Raw genomic sequence first — 19,927 nt, 5'->3', positions numbered from 1 at the left:
CCATGGAAACATAGACTAAAAGTTAACTTGCTACTAAATAATCAAATCCTAGAGAACCAGTGGGTTAAAGAGAAAATCCATGCCAAAAATTATGGAATGCAGCCAAAGCAGTACTTAGGGGAGATTTTATATCTTTTAACACATCAATAAAATAGACAAAGAGTAAATCAATGAATTGGGCAAGAAACTAAAAAAAAAAAAAGGAAAAAGAACAAATTAAAAATTCCCAATTAAATATTGAACTGGAAATCCTGAAAATCAAAGGAGAGATCAACAAAATTAAAAGTAAAAAAATCCATTGAACTAACTAGGAGCTGGTCTTATGATAAAAAACTAATAAAATAGTTAAATCATTGGTTAATTTGATTTTAAAAAAGAAAGAAAACCAATTTACCAGTATCAAAAATGAAAAGGGTGAATTCACCACTAATGAGGATGAAATTAAGCAATTATTGGAGCTATTTTGCCCAAGTATATGCCAAAAAATTTGACAATTTAAGTAAAAAGCATGAATATTTATAAAAATGTAAATTGCCCAGATTAACAGAATACTTAAATAACCCCATCTTTGAAAAAGAAATTGAACAAACCCTAAGAAAAAAGCCCCAGGGCCAGATGGATTCACAATTGAATTCCACCAAACATTTAAAGAACAACCAATTCCAGTACTATATAAACTATTTGGAAAAATAGGCAAAGAAGGAGTCCTACCAATTTACCTTTTTTTTTTTTTGGTGGAGCAATGAGGGTTAAATGACTTGGAACTATGCCAAAAGGCTATAAAACTGTACATACCCTTCTAATCTTGGTTGCATTGGTTTGTCTGTGCAAAATTTAATATAATCAAAGTTGTTCATTTTACATTTTGTAATGCTCTCTGTCTCTTGTTTGGTCATAAATTCTTCCCCTAGATCTGACAAGTAGTGTGTCAAGTGTCTGAGGCCGAATTTGAACTCAGGTCCTCCCGAATCCACCAAATTACTTTTAGTTTCTCTCTCTCTCTCTCTCTTTGCAGGGCCATGAGGGTTAAGTGACTTGCCCAGGGTCACACAGCTAGTAAATGTGAAGTGTCTAAGGTGGGATTTGAACTCAGGTCCTCCTGAATCCAGGGCCGATGCTTTATCCACTGTGCCACCTAGCTGTCCCCCCCCAATTACTTTTTTTTTTAGTGGCCCCTAATTACTTTTTGTTGTTGTTGTTGTTTTTGCGGGGCAATTGGGGTTACACAGCTAGTAAGTGTCAAGTGTCTGAGGCCGGATTTGAACTCAGGTACTCCTGAATCCAGGGCCGGTGCTTTATCCACTGCGCCACCTAGCCGCCCCCTAATTACTTTTAAGACACTAATATGGTTCTGATACCTAAAGCAGGAAGTGTAGAAACAGAAAGAAAACTATAGACCAATTCCCCTAATGAATATTGATGTAAAAATTTTAAAGAAAATACTAGCAGAGAGATCACAGCAATATATCACAGAGATCATATACTATGCTTAGGGTGAATTTATACCAGGAATACAGGGCTAGTTCAACATTAGGAAAACTATTAACATAATTGACCATACCAATAACAAAAACAACAAGAGATTGTCTCAACAGTTGCCGAAAAAGCTTTTGACAAAATATAGCACTCATTCCTATTTTTTAAAAAATTGAGAAAGCATAGGAATAAATGGGGTTTTCCTTAGAATGATAAGTAGGAACTATCTAAGACCTGAATCAGCAAGCATTATCTGTATTGGGGATAAGCTAGAAGCCTTCCCAATAAGATCAGGGGTGAAGCAAAGCTGTCCATTATCACAACTATTATTCAATATTGTACTAGAAATTCTAGCCTTAGCAATAAGAGAAGAAAACTGAAATTGAAAGAATTAGAATAGGCAATGAGGAAACAAAACTCAATTTTTGCAGGTGATATACTTAAAGAAACCCAGAGAATCAACTAAAAAACTAGTTGAAATAATGAACAACTTCAGAAAAGTTGCAGGATATAAAATAAACCCACCTACATGATCAGCATTTCTATATATTACCAAGTCCAGCAGTAAGAGATAGAAAGAGATATTCCATTTAAAATAACTGTAGACAATATAAAATACTTGGGAGTCTACCTGTCAGGATAAACCCAGGAACTCTATAAACACAGTTATAAAACACTTTCACACAAATAAAGTCAGATCTAAACAACTGGAAAAATATTAACTGCTCATGGGTAGGCTAAGCTAATATAATAAAAATGACAATGCTACCTATATTAATTTACTTAGTGCCATACCAATCAAACTACCAAAAATTATTTTATAGAGCTAGACAAAATAATAACAACATTCATCTGGAAGAACAAAAAATCAAGAATATCAAAAGAATCAATAAAAAAATATGATGAAAGGTAGCCTAGCAGTACCAAATCTCAAACAGTATTACAAAGTAGTAATTATCAAAACAATTTGGTACTGCCTAAGAAATAGAATTGTGGACTTTTTTTTTTTTAAATCTTTTTGGGATACTGGCCTAGTTGTGGTATTTCTGGGTCAAAGGGTATGTACAGTTTTATAGCCTTTTGGCATAGTTCCAAATTGCTCTCTACAATGGTTGAATCCATTTACAACTTAAATATTGTCTCATTTTTAGTGCACTATTGTCTCAATTTTCCCATATTCCCTCTAACATCTGTCATTTTTCTTTTCTTTTTCTTTTTTTCCTTTTGTCATTTTTCTTTTCTATCATATTAGCCAATCTGATAAGTGTGAGGTAATATCTCAGAATTGTTTTAATTTGCATTTCTCTAATCAATAGTGATTTGGAGCATTTTATATGAATATCAATAGCTTTGATTTCTTACATATGAAAACTGCATGTTTATATCCTTTGACCATTTATCAATTGGGGGATGACTTGTATTCCTATAAATTTGATGCAGTTCTCTATATATTTGATAATTGAGTCCTTTATCAGAGATATGCTGTAAAAATTTTTTCCCTCAGCTTCTTGCTTTCCTTCTAATCTTGGTTGCATTGGTTTGTTTGTGCAAAACCTTTTAAATTTAATATAATTAAAGTTGTTCATTTTACATTTTGTAATGCTCTCTGTCTCTTGTTTGGTCATAAATTCTTCCCCTAGATCTGACAGGTAAGCTTGTCCATGCTCTCCTAATTTTCTTATGGCATCCCCCTTTATGTGTAAATCATGTACCCATTTTGACATTATCTTGGTATACAGTGTGAAATTTTGGTCTATACCTAGTTTCTGCCAAACTGTTTTCCCAGCAGTTTTTGTTAAATAGTAATTTCTTGTCCCAAAAAGTTGGAGCTTAGCATTTATCAAACACTAGATTACTATGGTCTTTTACCAACTGTGTATCATGCCCCTATTCTATTGTACTGATCCTCCACTCTACTTCTTAGCCAGTACCAGCTTATTTTGATGACTGATGCTTGGTAATAAGGTTTGAGATCTGGTACTGCTATACTACCTTTCTTCACATTAAAAAAAAATAAATTCCCTTTATATTCTTGACCTATTGTTCTTCTAGATGAATTTTGCTATTGTTTTTTCTACCTCTATAAAATAATATTTTGGTAGTTTGATTGGTATGACATTGATTATATATGCAACTTATAATTATATCTATATTATGTACAAATAAGCAATATATTTATCCAGTATATATTTCGTACAAACAAGACATAGTGGTTTGCATGAGGTCTTCTCCATCAGACTGTGAGCTTCTTGAGAGCAAGCAAGGACTGTCTTTGCCTTTCTTAGTATCCCTAGGGCTTAACACAGTGCCTCATACGTCGTAGTCATTTAATAAATGCTTGCTAATTGATTGACTGAACTGGCGGGGTTACAGGAAAGGATGGCCTACTAGACACTGGGAATAGCATAAACAAAAGGCCAGGGAAGTGTAGGGGCAAGTCTTGAGGAGAGCAATTTGGCAAGAGTGTTCAATGAAAAGATAAGACTCTTCTATCATCTACACTCACTTCCCCCTGTATAGTCGCTGCTTCCCTATTGCTTACAAATACATGCTCACATTACCCCCATCCTCAAAAAACTTTCCTTTGATCCATCCATCCCTCCTAGAGATCATCTCATATCTCACTGACTCTTGTGGCTAAATTTCTTAAGAAAGCTGTCTATAATAGGTGCTTCCTCTTCCTTTCCTTTCCCTTTCTTTTTTTAATTTTTAATTTTTAATTTTTTTTAGTGAGGCAATTGGGGTTAAGTGACTTGCCCAAGGTCACACAGCTAGTAAGTGTTAAGTGTCTGAGGCCAGATTTGAACTCAGGTACTCCTGACTCCAGGGCCGGTGCTCTATCCACTGCACCACCTAGCTGCCCCCTTCCCTTTCTTTTTAACTCTCTACAGTCTGGCTTCCAATCTGAAGCCAGGTTGGAAAATTCTCTCCAAAGTTACTAACCATTTTTTTTTGTGTGGGGCCTAACCATTTCTTTTTTTTTCTTTTTCTTTTTTTTGCAGGGCAATGGGGGTTAAGTGACTTGCCCAGGGTCACACAGCTAGTAAGTGTCAAGTGTCTGAGACCGGATTTGAACTCAGGTACTCCTGACTCCAGGGCCAGTGCTTTATCTACTGCACCACCTAGCTGCCCCTAACCATTTCTTAATTGGTAGATCTGATGGCCTTTTCTCAATCCTCATTTTCTGTGTCTCTGCCTTCAATGAGACTGTTAATTACCCTCTTTTCTTTGATACTCTTTTCTAAATTTTTGTGACACCCCTCCTAATTCCTCTTTTACCTGCCTGCTCCTGAGTCTCCATTGTGGATCTTCAATCAGGTTATGCCCAGGAGTCAGGGGTATTGCACAGGAATCCATCTTGGGCCCTCTTCACTTTTCCCTCTATATTATTTTACTTGGTGATCTCATCAACTCCCATGAATTCAATTATTATCTCTCTGCTGATGATTCCCACTACTTATCCAGTTCTAACCTCTTTGTTGACCCTTAGACTAGAATCTCCAAATTAGATATTTTGAACTGGATATCCTATAGACATCTTTTTTTTTTTTTTAAGTGAGGCAATTGGGGTTAAGTGACTTGCCCAGGGTCACACAGCTAGTAAGTGTTAAATGTCTGAGGCCAGATTTGAACTCAGGTCCTCCTGACTCCAGGGCCGGTGCTCTATCCACTGCGCCACCTAGCTGCCCCTCCTATAAGACATTTTAAACTCAACATGTCCAAAACTGAACTCATTATCTTTTCCCCAAAACCTCTCCCCTTTCCAAATGTTCCTATGATCATCCTTCTGTTCTCTAGACTTGTAACCTATGTATTATTTTACATTCCTTACTCTCTCTCTTCCCCATATCCAATCTGTTGATTTAACCTTCATAACATCTTTTTTTTTTTTTTTTTTGCAGGACAATGGGGGTTAAGTGACTTGCCCAGGGTCACACAGCTAGTAAGTGTCAAGTGTCTGAGGCCGGATTTGAACTCAGGTACTCCTGAATCCAGGGCCAGGGCTTTATGCACTGCGCCACCTAGCCGCCCCCATAACATCTTTCACATATGCCTCCTTCTCTTTTCTGACACACTTAACACCTTGGTGCAGGCCCTCATCGCGTCATGCTTGGACTATCGCAATAGGTCAGTCCACCTGCCAAAGTTTTTAGTCCATCCTCCATTCAGCTAAGTGATTTTCCTAAGGCACACATCCAATCATATTACCCTGTCACTTAATAAACTCTAGTAGCTCCTTATCACTTCTAGGACCAAAATCCTCTGGTTAGAGTTCAAAGCCCTTCTCATAAGCTCACATACAACTCCAGTCTTTCCAGTTTTCTTATACATTAGGCTTAGGTCCAGTGACACTGGCCTCCTTACTCTTTCTCCACAAGATCCTCCACTTCCTGATGCCAGATGCGTTCAGTGGCTGCCCCCACTCATGGAAAGCTCTTGGCTTCTTTCAAATCTCAAAGGGAAAAAAAAAAATCTCACTTTTTACCGGAAGCTTTTCCTGATTCCTCAATTCTGTGCCTTCTCTCTGTTAATGATTTCCTATTTTTTCTGTATATAGCTTGTTTGTACATCATTATTTGCATTTGTCTCTACCATTAGATTGTGAGCTCCCTGAGAGAAGGGAACGTCTTAATTTTCTTTGTATTCCCCAGGGCTTCACATAGTGACTGGCAAGGGAGAAGGTACTTAATAAATGTTTATTGACTATTGACTTGATAATGACACAGAAATATGACCTTTGGGCTCTTTCTCCTAAAGATGTTTAAGCTCCCAGGTGTGAACCTAGGTCTGAATGGGGTGGGGAAAGTGCTAAAAGGAATGTTATCTGTGGCTTATAACCTAAATAACTTCTATAAATCTAATTGCTCTGGGACAGTTAGCCCCATTGGAAACTTCAGAGATCATCTAATGGCAAATAAAAACCCCAAAAGGTAAAGTGACTTGCTCAAAATCACACAGGCAGTTAGTGGCAGAACTGTCAGGAGGACTGGAAATTCCTGACTGCCCCTGCCCTGCCCCTCTCACTGCCCAGGGGGTCTTTACCTTTTCTGTGGCATGGATCCCCTTCAGCCACCTGGGCAAGCCTCTCAATGCCTTCTTAGAGTAAGGTTTGTCGCCTACATTAATGATTGAAGGAAGTGCTAAATTTCAGTTAGAGATTAGTGAAAATAAAGACCTTTTTTTTCCCCCCAATCCCAGTTCATAGACCCCAGGTTATTAAGAACCCCATGCACTACACCAAATCTGCCTCTTACTTAGAACATTCCAATAGAGATGTTAAACTCTAAACTCTCAATATAGAGAGCTATCTCTCACAGAGGTATCATTGTATGGCTTGAAGGGAGGTAGAATAGATATTTCTAGCCTCTTCTCCCCCCTACCCTTCTTCAAGGAAAACTTTATTTCTTGCCAGGAGGGATATCAGGACACTGGGGCCAGAAATTTGGACACTGTTCTCCTCAGAGAGGGGTACTAGGCTAGAATTATTTCTATCTGCTTCTTTAAATGTTATTAGTCTCAAGGATGTAGCTTTCAGGTTTAAACTAACTTCTGATTGCTGCTTCATTAATGGGGAAAAGAAGACCAGAAGCTTGATATCTAAGGCTTGACTCTCTTCTCACGAAATTCCAGTCCCACAACGAACATACATAACAGGTAGCAAAGAAGCCCATTTATCCAAATCATAGCAAAACATGGACATCAGAGAAAGTATATATAGGAGAATATATACCCATACAATACAGAGCGAAGGAGCTCTCCCATTGGGGAAGTACCCCAAAGGTACCCCCAAGCTGGGGACAGGGACATGAGAAGACAGCTGACTTCTTCCCAGAGTCTGTTTCTTCAGCTTCTGGAAGTGGGATTGGCATCTTTCATCTATTCTCTAGGATCCATAAGTGACCCTCAGAATCTGAAGAGAGTAGAATTGAAGCAAGTTCAAAGATTTGGAGAGACAGCTCAAAGAGGGGCAAACCTCTCCTCTCTCTGGCTCTTTCCAACTCTGCCCTATCCCTCACTCAGGCACAGGGCATTGATTTCCCCCAGATAGGAGAGAGTCCCATAGCAATGGGCTTTGGGCTTCAGGTTACATATCAACATAGGCTTTTATGTCCTCTGATTGAAGAGCTGACAACAGCACTTACTACACAAAATTTGCTGTCAACATGTCTTATGAGCTGTCCTGAAATTAAAAACAAAAAATCAACTTCACCCCTACTAGATGAGGGAGGCATGGTTAGGAACAGCCTGAAAAAAAAATCTAGGGGTTTTACTGGACTGTTAACTCAATATAAATCAATAGCTGAATGTGGTAGCCACAAAAAATTAATGTGATGTTACCCAGTACTGAAAGCGGCAGATTGTCCAGGGTATATATTGCCTATATACCTTGGTCAGACCATTTCTGTGCTCTTCACTTCTGGGTATTGATAAACTAGGAAGTGTCCAGAGAAGGGCACCTAGACACTGAAGGACACTTAGGTTAGTTGAAGACCCTGGTTATGTTTAGGCTGGAAAAGATTTAGGGGAGGAACAGAGTTGTCTTCAGTGGGCTATTACATTGAAGAGGGATTGATTAAGCTTGTTCCGCTTAGAGGGTAGAACTAGGAACAATGCACACAGTCAAAGAGGTTTAAGGAAAGAAAAACATTGTAAACATTAGATTGCTGCAAAAGTACTATGGGCTATCTTGGGATTTAAGTGGGTTCTCCTTCACTGAATGACTGCATGTGGTTATAGCGGGAAATGCCATCAATGATCAATCTTGTTACCTGGGGAAAAGTTTAGAAAGCAGTGCAAGTCTGCCCCGAAATCAACTTTAAAATCCCCCCACAAATTTGGGGGGCAGCTAGGTGGCACAGTGGATAAAGCACCGGTCCTGGATTCAGGAGGACCTGAGTTCAAATCCGACCTCAGACACTTGACACTTACTAGCTGTGTGACCCTGGGCAAGTCACTTAACCCTCACTGTCCCGCAATACAAACAAAACCAAATTTGGTTGACGAAGTATGGGCGAGAGACTTGGGATAAAAGGTCCCCTTGGTAGGGAGTCAAAGACTTTGGGACTCTGGACACTGTGAGGCTTAGGCTGGGAGGCAAAAGAGGTCAATAGGGAGGAGCTTACCTAGGGAAGAACCCCCTTGGTAGCTTTCTAGTTTAACTAATTATTCTGTCTGGCAGGGAGGTGCTAAACCTCGTGGTTTCTGAGCCGAGGAAGGAGTGTGAGTGCTAAATTTTGGTTCCATGGGACAAAACCTAGTTGCTGTGCTCTAGTTCCAGCTTTTTCTCTTATGCTTTTATCTAGATGGTCTTTGAGTTTTCCTTCCAACTCTACATCTAAGAAACTTCAGGTGAGTATTCGTGGCAGAGCTATGTTCGGGCATAAGTGAGGATAGGTGGGCAGGCGTCGTCACAGGAAAGGCCAAGAGACTTAGAGCCTTTTGGGTGGTCGGTCCTGGGGAGTAGAGCCCAGCTGTCATGGTCCCCCAGCCTTTCGCCCTGTGCTTGCTGCTGACGTGTGTAATTAAAGGGAGAGAGAGGGTCAGGAGTCCTGGTCAGGCTCCGGGCTTTGTTTGGTGTGTGCTTTGAGGACTAAATTACCTCTCCAGGCAGGGTTGTTTCGTGGAGGGGCTCACTCGATTTGGTACCAGAAGACTTGGATTTGAATTATGGTTCTCTTACCGGTGAGACCCCTCAACGTTCCCTCTCCGTGCCTCAAAAATAAAGTTGTTGAGTGGCTGGGCTAGGGGATCCCTCTAGAATAACCACATTCAGTCATTTAGTGAACCCACTTAAATGCCAAGGCAGCCTGTGTAACAATCATCCTACGAGAGTGTGAGGGTGCAGAATGAAGGCGGGCCGGGGCAGGACAGGGCACGATGTCCCTGCGCCCCGAAGGCTGCAGTTCTCTGCAGCACCTCCATTCCCTGTTCATCTCCCCGTCCTCCAGAGGACTGACTAGTCGTCTTCCCCCTCTCTGGAAGACCTTCAGCTCCTCCTCCCCTGAATCTGTTCTTTCCTTCTCCTAGAAAGCCAGCCCTTCCCCTTCATTTCTCCTCCCCGGGTTCGCCCTCCTCTTCCTTCGGTCTCCCCTCCTCTTTTCTCTCTTCCACTCCCCGCTCTCCAGGCCTCTCCATCCCCCTCCCCGGAGCGGGGTGCAGTCTCAGCCCTCGTCCAGCCTTCCCGGGAAGCCGCAGCCCCGCCCCCTCCCCAAAGGAGCCCCCCGCCCCGCCCCCCGTTTCCACTGGCGGCGGCGGCGGCGGCTGGAGCGGGAGTCTGGGCGGCGGCTGGAAGCTTCGTTCCAGCCCCCCCAACCCCCACTCCTCCGCCCGCCGGGAGGCCGGGGCCCCGGCTCGGGCAGGGCGGCGGCGGCGGGGCTGGGGCGCTGGCCCCAGGGCCGGCCGAGCGGGCAAAGTTGCGGAGACTCCGGCCGCCCCTGGAAGAAGGAGGGGCGGGGAGGGCCGGTGCGGGCCGGCCAGCCCGGACGGAGCCTTCCCCCGGCCGGGCCAGCGGGGCCAGGACGGGGAGAGGAGGGAGCGGTAGGAGGAGGGCGGGGTGCCCGGGCAGGGGGAGGGGGCGCGAGAGCGGAGAAAGGGGGCGCGGGGGCCGGGGGGACTAATGGGACCAAGAAGGACTGGGAGAGGGCACCTGGGGGGGGGCGGGCGGGCGGATATTAGGAAAGTTTCTTAAGGAGAATGAGAATGGGAAAGAGGAGAGAGTTGAGAAAGTCTGGGTAATGGGGAGGGCTAGCCTGGGGCAGGAGGCAGGACAGGGCGCTGGGACGCGGGGTGAAGGAGTCAGGACGAGGTGGTGGGAGGTGGTGGGAGGTGGGGGGGCACGTTGGAGAGCTTGGGGCAGGAGGCAGAATGGGGTGGACTTTGTAGGGTGAGGGAGGGGGGGAAGGTGAGGGAGGAGAGAGGGCGCATTGGAGAGCCTGAGGCAGGATGTGGGGTGAAGGCAATCCTATTTGGAGAGCCTGGGGCTGTTGTCAGGACTGGGTGGGAACACGTAGGGTGAGGGAAGAGATAGAGAGCAGAACCCTCTTGGAGAGCCTGGGGAAAGAGGCAAGACAGGGTGGTGGGATGTGGGGGGAGGGAATTTGGAGGGAACCCACTTATCCACCAGGGGATTTCTGGTTGAATAAGAGAAAAGAGACAGCAATAGGGGATTATTGGGGACGGGGCAGGCCTTCTGAGCCCTAGGAGGAATACCCACAAAGACACAAGTAATGGTAGTTAGGACTGTAAGGAGGGTGGTGGAAATATTCCTATTCACATTGTACAGATGAGGATACTGAGTTTCAGAGGGGTTCAGTGACTAGCCCCCAAGTTGCAGAGCAGTCTCAGATATGGCCTATGAGCCTGCCGTTAGGATTCCTAATACAGTTCTTTTTTTGCCCTGGGTAGGGGGCTCAGAGGGTTGCTGTTGTGTGGTGTCTGCCTTCATTCCCTTTTACACCCATCAGCATTTAGCTTCAAAGTGGGATAGTAGGCACTGGGAGGACACACTCCACAGGAGGTTATTTTGAAGCAGTTCAAGGCCTGGGATTTTGCCAATTAGTCTGCATGAATTTAAAGGTTTAAAAAGTTTCTGCATTTTTTTTCTAAATTAAAACTAGAAGAGGGTGGGTTTTTTTGGAGATTTTTTTTTCCCCATAGAATTATGCCACAGAATGTTAGGATTAGTAAGGACTTGAGAGCTCAACTAGTCTGACCTCATTTTATAGGTGAAGAAAACTGAGACACAAGGAGGTTCTGTTTAATGACTCGCCTATGGTCAGTCAGTAAATTTCACAGCTGGAACATATTTCCTAACTCTCAGTCTTGTGCTCTGCGTTTGTGTGTCTTGGAGCTGGAGCTTCTGTATCTCTTCCTGGTTTGAGAAAGATGCAGTTCCCTTCCCTGACCTCTCCCCAAGAATTCTGGCTGTTTCTGTGACTGATTAGAGCCTTTAGGAAAATGGGAGAGGCCTCTGGCTGCCATCTTTGTAGGTGGGGAAGCAGGATCGTGTCTCTAAACGGGACTGAACTTTTTAAAGCCTTTTCTTCCCTCCTCTAACACTAAAATTAGAAATTTCTGGGGGCCTGTCCCATAGTTGGGGAGAGGGGAAGAGACTAAAACTACGCCTTAAAGCCTTTGCTCCATAAGATTCCGCTTTTCTTTCCTTCCTTCTTTCCTTCAATTTTCTGCAGATCCCACCTTTTCCAAGAAGCTTTCCTTGACTAGCCTGGAGGAAGCAGAGTTGTATTCAAATCCATCTTAAGCAGTGATAGTTCTTTCCCTGATTAATCTATCCATAGGGACATTGCTATATATCAAATTATTGAGATGGACAGTCAACTTTTCATTATCTCTACAGGGGATGAGGGTAGCATTACAGAGAGTTAAGTTATGGATAATACAAAACAGTGTAAGCCCCTAGACCATTTATATTTGGCTTAGGAATGCAGTCAAGAGAGACAGATATTTATACCCATCCCCTCCCCTCTGGCCCAGCCCTGGTTCCACTGACTCAGCTGGACCTCCATGGGGAAGGAGGGGGATCTGAATGATTAAAACTCTCCTGACTAGTTAAAGTTGACTGTAACAGGCTGGGGTTTGTGTGTGCCTCATCTCAGTTGGCTTTTAAGCTGTGGCTATACAGCCCTTCTTGATCGATAAACAGGTATTTATTAACAGGTATTATATGCCTGGCCCTGTGCTGGATACTGTGGATATGAAGAAATCTTAAGACCCAATCCTTAATTAGACAGAAACCTGTTTGGGAAGACACACACACACACACACACACACACACACACACACACACACAGTTGTCTTGGGACTCATGTGATAAATGCCAAATGAGTAATCCTTACCATTCAGCAGGATTTATAGAATATCTACAGTGTGTCTAGCACCAGGTTAGGTGGAGTGGGGGGATGCAGAAACATACAATAGGGTTTTTACCATTCAAGACTTTGCAATCCAATTGTGAAATGAGATTTGCAGACATGAAATGAAAGAGCACAGGCATCTCCTCCACCATACCACCACCACCACCACCACCACCACCACCACCTTTGCCCACCATAAGGCCTGGGAGTAAGCCTGCATGTCTTTGGTGAGCATGTCAGCCTTAGCCTGGCATTTGAACACCTACTCCCTTTGGCCCCCAGCCTACCTTTTTTTTTTTTTTTTTTGGTGAGGCAATTGGGGTTAAGTGACTTGCCCAGGGTCACACAGCTAGTAAGTGTTAAGTGTCTGAGGCCAGATTTGAACTCAGGTCCTCCTGAATCCAGGGCTGGTGCTCTATCCACTGCACCACCTAGCTGCCCCCCAAACTACTTTTTTATCCTTATCTACTAGTATCTGCCCTTGCGAGCCTTTTGCAGGTTAGTTCATTCCCCCCTGAACACTCCTTGCTTGGTTTGACTTCTCTGCCTTTGCTCATGCTGTTTCCCCCACCTGGAATGCCCTTCCCCAGTGCATTTGTGAACACTGCCTATCTTTCCAGGCTAGCCCTCCTTGATTCCCCTCTCCCAACTCCTGTGGCATAGCACTCACCTGGCACTTTATCATTCATTATTATTTAACCATTTCACACGTGTATGTTGTCACCTTAGATACAATGAAGGCTTTTTTCAGGCAGGAAGTGTATCATGTGCTATTTCTGTCTCATAGCACCTAGCACAGTGCCCGACATAACTCAAACTGATAAATTAATGATGGGTGACCATTGACTCCAGAGGAAGAGGGGCAGTGCCAGCTTTTCTAGAATGATTGTTCATGGATGACTCTTTTTCCACAGGAAGACCCCAGGATCGCCCATTGTCTTTAGAAGGTATTTGCAGGAGGACGAGAGAAGACAGGTCAGTAGGAAGTTTGAGAAAGCTTATATTATAAACATTGCCTAATTGTTTGCTTACTTCTTGATTGGGTAGTAGGGGATGACAGGTTCCCATCCTCTTAGTAGGGGATGGAATGGTTGGATTTGGGGGACTCGTAGGAGAGGGAATATTATATGCCCCCATTCTTTCTTTTTTTTTTTTTTTTAAGTGAGGCAATTGGGGTTAAGTGACTTGCTCAGGGTTACACAGCTAGTAAGTGTTAAGTGTCTGAGGCCGGATTTGAACTCAGGTACTCCTGACTCCAGGGCCGGTGCTCTATCCACTGCGCCACCTAGCTGCCCCCCCCATTATTTCTAATAAGGAGCTAACACCAATATTAATTTGTACAGTCATTTCAGCCTTTGCTGACTGTTCCAACTATACGGGAAGGAGATGGGGGAAGCAGGAGAGGCCTGTTAACTTCCTGTTTCCCACCCTTGAAAACCCTGGGGGAACCAGGGTGGAACAGCTGGATGGAATACCCAGGATGCCTGGCCACTGGGTAGAGTGTGCAGGGAGGCAGGCCATTCCTTCTTTTCTTTCTTCTCCCTCACCCCCTCAAATGCAGACTCCTTCATGGACTACTGGGTAGACTTCATGCAGACCTCATGATGTTCTTCCCCCCTGCTGGGTAACCAACACATTTTTTGCTCCTTGGTGGCTCCTTGCCAGGTAATTTGCTTTCTTGTGAATCCCAGCAGGGTGGCCCCTGAGTGAAGCAGGGAATAGCTGAAACTAGTGTTGATCCTGAGCTGTAGTAGTTTTGCACATTGCCTGCAGGTCTGGTACCCACAAAGCCACCTTTGTTGTCACTGTAGAAATGTTGGGCAGGTCTCCTCCTGGACTGCTCCCTGGGACTGACCCTGGAGAGTTTTGGTTTCATATACTTGCAGGCCACGTTGGAAAGGAGTGGGAATGTGTGAGTTCCCGTCTTGATGGCTATCAGTTTTCAGCTACGCTGCTTTGGGATTTGGGGTGCTGCCTGTATTTGGGTAGTCAAATGCAGCCGTGCAACCTGACATGGATCTGAAATAAATCAGGCCAAATGGGGAAATCATGATGTGGGTAAAGAAGAACTTGAATATGAAAGGAAAATTATATTCACTTTGCTGGTACTAGCTTTCTTCAGGTTTTTAGGCTTCTGGCTTTTGGGGAAGATTGGCAACATCCTGAATTTGTGGAGGGGTTTGGAGTGGGGGCAGACACTTGAATCATCCAGTTTCTAATGGAACCAACTCAGACAAAACTGTGAGGAGAACTCAAGTGGGTCTTCACCACCCTGCAAGAACAGACTGCACCTGCAGCCGTTACTGCTCTACCTTCCCCGCTGCATTCTCCCTTCCCCTCTTAAGTATGGCTGTCCCTGAGTGTTTTGCTTTCCATATCCTAATGCCTGAAAAAAGCCTCTGTGGTCTTTTGTTTCTTGTCCTTTGCTGTTAAGCATGAGGGTTTGAAAGGCACAGAGTTAATAAGTAATCTTTAAAAGCTGCTTTCAGTTGAAAGCTGGGGGATGGGGAAAAGAGGTTGTCTAAAGAGATGGTATGGGTTGCCTTGGCTCGTAATTAGGCCTCTGTATTCTTGTGTTCTGATGGTAAACCAGTGCTGAGCATGTTTTGATTAGAAATCATTATTTACATTTTAACTGGATTCAGAGGCATCTGCATTATCATCTTGGATGGACCCTGGCCTTTCAAGTGAGTAAATTTAGTATCATCTGTGGTCAGACTGATTATTTACTTTGGATTTCCCTCTTTCCCAACCCCCCAGGCATAAAAGTACACCTGGCTACCTATTTGTAGGGTGAGACTGGGAAAGGACTGTGGACCAGAAGTGTGAGTGTGAATGAGTGTATGTGTATGTGAGTGTCAGTGTTTGTGTATGTGGTTGCCTTTTGGCACATATGTTGTTTTGTATGACTTGGAGCCAAGAAGACCTGAATTCAAATCCCACTTTTATAACTGTAAAGTTGCCAGACACAGTCATGGACAAGTCACTTAACCTCAACTTCTTTATCTTTAAAATGGGGAAAATTATACCTGAAATACCTATCTCGGGTAGGTTTCAAAGTGCTGATGAGATGTGTATGTAAACTGCTTTTCAGACTCTAAATCACACTGAGCTTTTATTATCATCCGTCATCATACCTCTTTTAGTGGAAAGAGGATTAGGGTTGGAGTCAGAGTGTAGAGTCTTGGCTCTGCTGCTTACTAGGCTGAGTTGGCTGTGACTTCTGTAGTCCTCTGTTTCCTCACCTAAGAGAGTGAGCCTGGTGACTGCACAGTCCTGCCTCACTTAAATCTGATTTACTTGCAAGTCAAGACATCACCCTCCCGATGTCATTGGTCTTCTCTGAAAATGAAGGATAAACTACAACTAACAAACCTCACCTATAAAATGCAGGAGTTGAACTAGGCTATTTCTAGCACCTCTTTGGGTTTAAATTTATGATCCTCTTGTTCTGTCCCCTTGCTCCACCCCATTAGCATGGGTATTCTGTGATTTTTAAAAAAAAATTTTTTTAAAAATTAAAACATTTCTTTTTTTCTCCTACACTCCTCGACCTAATTGAACCACAAAAAAGAAAAAAATGAAATCCTTGTAAACTACATACATAATTAAAGCGAATTTCCTCATTGACCATATCAAAAAATGTATGTTTTATATTGCCTTTTGAGTCACTTTCAGAAAGTTGATGTTTCCATAATTCTACAAAGCCAGAGCAGTGTTGGGAGCTGTATTCAGGGAACAGGAAAGGGAAACATAACAGAGGAAAAGGGGACAGGAAATACTTGGGTAGGGAGCAGGGAGGGAGGGGCATAAGCTATATTAATTTCGAATGGTCATGTGACTGTTTTAAGAGAACACTACACATGGGGCAGCTAGATGGCGCAGTGGATAGAGCACCGGCCCTGGAGTCAGGAGTACCTGAGTTCAAATTTGGCCTCAGACACTTAACACTTACTAGCTGTGTGACCCTGGGCAAGTCATTTAACCCCAATTGCCTCACTAAAAAAAAAAAAAAAGAGAACACTACACAAATCCTTCCTTTCCAAATAGGGTGGCTGTTCATATTCTTCCCTTACTGTGATATTTGTGCAAGAAGTGTTAGTGGCCTCTGATGTTAGCATATTGCTTTAAGGTTTGTAAAGATCTCAACTGATCTTCACAACTCAGGGAGATGAGGAAAATGAAGGCAAATGGAGGTGAAGTGATTATAGCTAAGTAAGTGTCTGAGGCTGGGTTTGAACTCAAATCTTCCTGATTCTAGGTTCAGTATTCTATCACAGGGCTTCTTAAACTTTTTCCACTCACCACCCCTTTTCAAGATATTTTTATGCGATCCTGGGTATATAGGTATATAAAATAGGTATATATAACCTTATACTGTTGCCAGATTTTTTGAGACCCCCACATTCAGTTATGCGACCCCTTAAGGGGAGACTCACAGTTTAAGAAGCTAGGCTCTATCATACTGTGACATCTCAAGGATGATCTTGTGGTACATGCCCATGCCTCTGGCCATAGAATCACAAGGAGGAGGGAACTCACGACTTCTTTTTTTTGTTTTGTTTGTTTATTTTTTTCCAATAAGCTGCCCTTCCCAAACTCGCTACTTCTTAAAATAATTCCACTAACTCAAAACTTTAAATAAAAAATATTGGGGCAGCTAGATGGTACAGTGGATAGAGCACTGGCCCTGGAGTCAGGAGGACCTGAGTTCAAATCTAGCCTCAGACATTTAACACTTACTAGCTGTGTGACCCTGGGCAAATCACTTAACCCAATTGCCTTACAAAAAAAAAAGTTTATTAAAAAATAAAATAAAAATCCAACAATACAAACATTATTTAAAAAAAAGAAATGAACAGAATGTATTATGATTGGGAAATAGCATGTGTTTTCAAAGACTTCTCAAATATAAACCCATATTTTAAAAATTAAACAAATTAAAAACAATTCTGCTATTGGGCAACCCTGATTGTTAAAATATTTTTTTTATATTGAGCAATTTTCACTCATTGCTTCTGGTTCTACCCTATGTCACCAAGCAGAACAAGGCTTACTCTGCTTCACATACTTGAAGACCCATAACATTTTTCTCTTCAATGTTGTCATCTTAAGGCTAAATAATCTTAGTTCCTTTCACTGATCCTTATATAGCATGGATTCCAGTTCTCTCATCATCCTGGTTACACCTATGGATGGGTTCTAGTTTCAGCAAGCATTTATTAAGCACCTATTATAGGTGTGCTAGATCATGCAACTTACTAAGACAAAAATGAAATGGTCCTTGCCCTCAAGGAACATATAGTCTCCTTAATGTGAGCCTTAAAGTACTGTATATAGGGGGCAGCTAGGTGGCGCAGTAGATAAAGCACTGGCCTTGGATTCAGGAGTACCTGAGTTCAAATCCAGCCTCAGACACTTTACAGTTACTGGCTGTGTGACCCTGGGCAAGTCACTTAACCCTCATTGCCCCTCCAAAACCAAGCCAAAACAAAACAAACAAAAAGTACTATATATAATGTTAGTTGTTATTTTACTGAGGGAAACAATATGTATACAAGTAAATAGATGCAAGAAGAATAGTTTCAGGGGTGGGGGGATATCACTAGGGGGTGAGATTAAGAAAGGTTTTATGTAAGAAGTATTTGAGCTAAGAGTGAGGAGCTAGGGAATTAAAAAGGTGGAAGTGTGTGTGTGTGTGTGTGGGGGGGCAGGCACAAGTGATAGGCAGCCTATGCAAAATAATGGAAGCAGGAGATGCAATATTTCTCCCTGACCCCTTACATCTTTATTTACTCACAAAGGTTATTTATTTTTAGCATTCTTTTTTTTTTTTTGGCAGGGCAGTGAGGGTTAAGTGACTTGCCCAGGGTCACATAGCTAGTAAGTGTCAAATGTCTGAGGCCAGATTTGAACTCAGGTCCTCCTGAATCCAGGGCCCTTGCTTTATCCACTGTGCCACCTAGTTGCCCCCTATTTTTAGCATTCTTTTAACAGTTTTTTTTTAGTTCCAAATTCTTTTCTTCCTGCCAGCCTCTCACTGAGAGGGCAGGCAATGTGATAACAGTTATACATGTGAAATCATATAAAACATTTAGCCAGGTCATGAAAGAAAAAGCAAGAAAATGAAAGTGAAAAAAATTGTACTCAGAGTTCATCAATTCTCTCAGGAAGTGGCTAGCATTTTTCATCATGAATTGTCTCAGAATTGTCTTGGATCATTGTATTGATCAGAGTCACTAAATCATAGTTGAGCACCATTACAATAGTGTGTCACTATGTACAATGATCTCCTTGTTCTGATCACTTTACTTTGGATCAGTTGATATAGGTCTTCCCATGTTTTTCTGAAACCACTCCTCTCATCATTTTTCTATCACAATCATATATCACAACCTGTTGAGTCATTGTCCAGATGGTAGGCATCCCTTCAATTTCTAATTCTTTGCCACCACAAAAAAGAACTGCTTTAAATATTTTTGTACACAGAGGTCCTTTTCCTTATTCTTTGATCTCTTTTGGAAACAGTCTTAGTAGAGTTATTGCTGGGTTGTATTGCTGGGTTAAAGGGTATGTAGAATTTTTTATCCCTTGGAATTCAAACTCCAGAATGGTTAGACCAGTTCACAACTCCACCAACAGTGCATTAGTGTACCTATTTTCCCACATTCCCTCCAGCATTTGTCATTTCTAATAGGTATGAGGGGGTACCTCAGAGTTATTTTAATTTGCATTTCTCTTATCCATAGTGATTTAGAGCATTTTTCCATATAACTGTAGATAGCTTTGATTTCTTCTCAATACTCATATCCTTTGACCATTTATTAATTGGAGAATGGCTCTTATTTTTATAAATTTAAATTTCCTATATATTTGAGAAATGAATCCTTTATCAAAGAAACTTCTATAAATTGTTTACATTATTTTATTGACCTAGCAAAATGTTTCTCTGATTATCTCTTTAATTAGGTCTATTTTTGCTTTGCCTTTTAAAAATTATTATTACAGGGGCAGCTAGGTGGCGCAGTGGATAGAGCACCGGCCCTGGAGTCAGGTTCAAATCCGGCCTCAGACACTTAATACTTACTAGCTGTGTGACCCCGGGCAAGTCACTTAACCCCAATTGCCTCACTAAAAACAAAAAAACAAAAAACAAAACAACAAAAAATTATTATTACAGTTGAAACATTCTGCTTTAGCTCCTTATTTTAACTTGGTATGTGTGTCTTTCTGTTTTAAATATATCTCTTGAAAAAGAATATATTGTTGGATTCTGGTTTCTAATCCACTCTGCTATCTGCTTCTATTTTATGGGTGAGTTCATTCCATTTCCATTTACAGCTATGATTTCTAACTATATATTTCCCTTTTTCCTATTATTTTCTGCTTTTCCTTCTCATTCCCTTTTTACTTTGTCCTCAAAAGTCCGTTTTGCCTCTGACCACTGCCTTCCTTTATCTTCCTTCCCTTTTATCACGGTGTTCCTCCTTACCCACTTTCTCTTATTCTCTTCTCTTGATTCCTATGGTTTTTCTATAGATGAATATGAAAATATTCTTTGCATGATTGCACATGTA

General features: G+C 42.2%; 1 protein-coding gene across 3 annotated transcripts in view; it reads left to right on the top strand.

Annotated features, from left to right (window-relative positions):
- Positions 1-8,698: 8,698 nt before the first annotated feature.
- The window catches only part of TSPAN9 (tetraspanin 9), a 263,849-nt gene continuing 252,620 nt past the window's right edge, over positions 8,699-19,927 (top strand). For 2 of the 3 annotated variants that reach the window (XM_043968602.1, XM_043968599.1), the window contains exons 1-2: positions 9,733-10,014; positions 13,265-13,325. The gene's annotated coding sequence lies outside the window, so the exon portion shown is untranslated. Of the gene's footprint in view, positions 8,827-9,732; positions 10,015-13,264; positions 13,326-19,927 lie in introns of those variants that run through there. The other variant, XM_043968600.1, reaches the window with a different exon arrangement.

The sequence above is a fragment of the Dromiciops gliroides genome, chromosome 5 (genome assembly GCF_019393635.1).
Source record: "Dromiciops gliroides isolate mDroGli1 chromosome 5, mDroGli1.pri, whole genome shotgun sequence".
NCBI lineage: Eukaryota > Metazoa > Chordata > Mammalia > Microbiotheria > Microbiotheriidae > Dromiciops > Dromiciops gliroides.
Note: the sequence above shows the minus strand (reverse complement) of the source record. Positions and strands in the feature narration are given on the sequence as shown.